The 4,088-nt window shown below is 34.4% G+C and overlaps 1 protein-coding gene across 1 annotated transcript in view; it reads left to right on the forward strand.

The window, feature by feature from the left end:
- The window catches only part of LOC111632822 (multiple coagulation factor deficiency protein 2 homolog), a 78,574-nt gene that overhangs the window by 18,905 nt on the left and 55,581 nt on the right, over positions 1-4,088 (forward strand). The window lies entirely within an intron of this gene.

Genomic DNA, 4,088 nt, shown 5'->3' on the forward strand with positions numbered 1-4,088 from the left:
AATTTTTTAAAATCTTTTTGTATTTTGTTATAATTCATTTATTTTAAATACAAAATGCATCAATTTAATTTATTAAATATGTAGTGTTCTGTGTAGTATTTGTGTTTAGTAATTAAATTAGTTTGACCCAATTGAATTTGAATATTTTTGAATCATTCCTTTATTATCCCTGCTCTAAATAAATACTCTATTTTTCTGAATGAGCCAGACTAATTGATCAGAGTACATACATACATACATACATACATACATACATAATGTGAAAGAAAAGGCTGTACTCAAAGGTGTAGCCTTAAAAGATAAGAAAGATGGGTGAAGGAAGGAAGGAGAGTGATTTGAAGAAAAGTCAGGAGGATGGGATGGTTGAAAAAGGAGGACATGAGCCGCAAAGGGGAGCTGTTGGATAGCACTTGGAAATACGATGGTATACACGTGCAAAATAATTTGTATATACAGGGAAGGAGAAGACTCGTAGCGTAATACCTTGAGGAGTTGGTCAGATGAGGTTGACTTGGGGAAAAAAAAAAAAAGAAAGGCAGTAAGGAGTCCCTTTTTGGGAGGAGCCCTTGTTGACTCAGAAGATGAGCTGTCCATTAGATGCCACTTGGGCTGGTAGTGGTATAGTGCGTAAGTTTCAGGTGTTCCACTAAGGTCTTGAATTCTTGATAGATTATCTGGTCCTCAATAAGGGTGTATAGTTCGCACGGCCAAGGATATCCATGTTCCACAATAGTCCTATGAAGGTTTGCACGGTGGCATGAGTGAACCAGGCAGATGAAGATTAGGTGTATTGGATCTTCGTTCTCGTTAGTATCACAGAGGCACAAACCATTCCCCTTCCTCAAGAACCTATAGAGGTAGGCTCTGAAGTTGCCATGTGCTGTAAGAATTTGGGTCATGACGTGATTGGTAGTAAAATGGTGGTTGCTGATCCTATGAGAGATGCTGGTGAAAAAGTTGTGGGTGAGATGCCCTGTCAGGCTTTCATCCCACTCCTTCTGCCAGCAGGATGTTAAAATTGAGTCCAGCTTACCTTGAACCCAGGATGGGAATTGAGGAGTAGCTACACACCATGGATAAAGAGAAGACCTTTTTGGCTAGGTTGTCAGCCTTGTCATTGCCACTGCTTCCTGAGTGGCCCTTGATCCAGTGAAATTTTATATTGACAGTATCTGAGATTTCATATAGGATCTTTCAGCTGTTGTTGATTGTGGGAAGGTGGCAGTTACGCTTACGAATCTGGTAAAGGGCGACTTGACTGTCGCTGATGATGATAATGTTTTTACCATTGTAACTGGTTATATTATCCTGGATACGTCTAAGGGTGTTAAGGATGGCTAGCGACTCAGCTTGGTTGATGGAGCAAGATGGATCCAGCTTATAGGCACCTTGCCAGAAGGTTTTCTTCATTGGGTCATCGAGGATAACAGCCGCGCCTACAGCTTCTGGAGATTTGGATCTGTCGGTGTAGTAGTTTATACCTTGTGGGATGGTGGATTGATGGAGACAGATGTTGGGGTCTGGGTCATTGGCAGGATGATGGGTATGCAAGTCATAGTTAATGTTCAGTCCATAGTCCAGGAGGAATTTTCCTAGGACACTTATGTCTGCAGGCAGTTTAAATTTTTTAATTAGAAACTGCAAATGGTCCATGTCAATTTCTGATATGGCTAGTTATCAGAGTACATATTTTTCTTTTCTAAACAAGAGGCTGAAGTAGCTAGATTACACACATTTTAATTGGACTAACTATAAAAGTATTTGGGTAAATGGCCCAGGCTCCTTTCAGAGTAGGGTACCCCCTATGAGTGCCTCTGCCCCCCATAAAATGACTTGGTAATTATTTAATTTCGCCAGAATCGGAGTCAGCCTACTAAAATTATCAAGAGTGTTTTTTACCGATTCCGCAGCCCTGAACTCAACCCATTCCGTTATACAACCAACTGGGGCTGATTCTTAATTTTCATTTCTGTTGAGTTCTACTTGACATCAATGTTGCCACTCAATTCTTCATATTGGCTTTGAGTATAAAGAAATTCTGATCTTTTATGAGAAACAGTTTTCAAGAAAAAAAAATGTGGTGTAAAATATATTGCAGAAATTTAATGTATTTTAATAATTTATTTTTTTGGAAAAATATTATTAGATAACTGATTAAATTGCAAATCTGTTATTTAAGAAATCTAGTTTGATATGCTAACTTACTAAGAAAAACACTTAAACAACATAGACCATCAAACTGAGTTTCTTAAATAATTCAAGAATTTTATGCATGATGATGATGATGATGGTAAATATCATGGTACTGCAGATTCATATTCATCATTACATGTTTAAGAGTTAAATAATTATCTTTATACTGGTGTACATTATTATTTTGCTACTGTTTAATATTAGTGATTCCTTTAATTTTGTGCACATTAAACTAGTACAGTAATTTAGGTTTAATAAATCCTTATGAAATCTAAATTACTTTTTGACATTTTCCATATCAAATTTATTCTAATTTGATATGGAAAATGGTAAGGAAGAGAAAATGACAATTGACTCAAAGTCAAAGCATTTCATTTGAGTCTGCTCAGATAAACGATGGGTAGCAAATTGAAAGGATACCAAAAAGCATTGTAATGTTAATGTTAGACAACCAACAAATGTGAAAAAATTTCAATGAAAATATAAGCACAGTACATAATCATTATTGTAAGGCTTCCTTCAAATATCAAAATTGTTTGCAATGATTTATTTATTGCTTGAATTCAAATTAATACAACTGAACTTATTAGTCATAACATGTACTGTACTATACAGTACATTTAGAATATCATTGCTTTTATGCACCCAACTTAAAACTAGCTCTGGTAACAAAAATACAGTTTAAGATGTATATATGTAGGCAGTTTTTTCAACCTCCAATGGTTCATAAAACAAAGACAAGTGTAAATAATAAAATGAATTTATTACCAAAAATTAGGTACAAACATGGTTACTTTTTGACATAATCACTGAAGATTGAGGCATACATCATATCTGTGGATGAGCTTTGAAATCTCCTCTTCATAGAATGTTTCCACCAGTGACTTGAGATGGGCCTTAATGTTGTTTTGAAAATCATCATTAGTCTCAAACCTCTGCCCTCCTAGCCACGTTTTCAGTTCAGGAAAGTTAAAGGTGAAAGTCTTCAGACATTAAAGGTGTGAAGACTTCCATCCAGTTTGAAACTTTAAACACCCAGCATATAGCCCTGATTTAGCACCGAGTGATTTCCACCTGTTTCCTGAACTGAAAACATGGATAGGAGGGCAGAGGTTTGAGAGTGATGACAATCTTCAAAACAATGTTAAGGCCCATCTCAAGTTACTGGCATCAATATTCTATGAAGAGGGGATTTCAAAGCTCGTCCACAGATAGGACAAATGCCTCAATCTTCACTGTGATTATGTAACCATGTTTGTACTTAACTTTTGGTAATAAATTCATTTTGTTATGGACCATTGAAGGTTGAAAAAACTGCCCTCATATATATAACCAATTATTGTTCTTGAATAATAAATATGCATGCATGTTAAAAAATTTCTTTCCTTCCTTATTCTATTTAATCACAGTTCTCAAAAAGCTTATAAAACAATAACTTTTTTGAAAGTTAAATTAATTGTATTGCATTGCATTCTTTCTTGTTTTAATATATTTTATCTTTAATGAACAGAAAGTTAATCCAAGAAATCACACACACACGTTTGGCTCATACTTCAACAATACCAAATTTTGTTTTTAACCTTAAAACGGATAAATTAACCTGAATTAAGGCTTGATATACATTTACAACAAAAAAAAAAGCTAAAAATGTGATGTAAATGTATAGTGTGTTTAAGTATTAATACATATTGAGTTCTTATATGCTACAAAAGAATTTTTTCACTATTACAATGTAATTTATAAATTTTTAAAAAGTTAAATGATCTCAAAAAATTCTTTTTACTGTTATTGGATGAATGTAGTAGTGACGATTATCATTATGAAGTTGTTAATTAATAAATATGTGAACACAGTGACATATGGCACTTCTTGAATATGTTATAAATCAACACAAA

The sequence above is a fragment of the Centruroides sculpturatus genome, unplaced genomic scaffold (genome assembly GCF_000671375.1).
Source record: "Centruroides sculpturatus isolate CEXI.00-Female unplaced genomic scaffold, Cexi_2.0 scaffold41, whole genome shotgun sequence".
NCBI classification, from domain to species: domain Eukaryota; kingdom Metazoa; phylum Arthropoda; class Arachnida; order Scorpiones; family Buthidae; genus Centruroides; species Centruroides sculpturatus.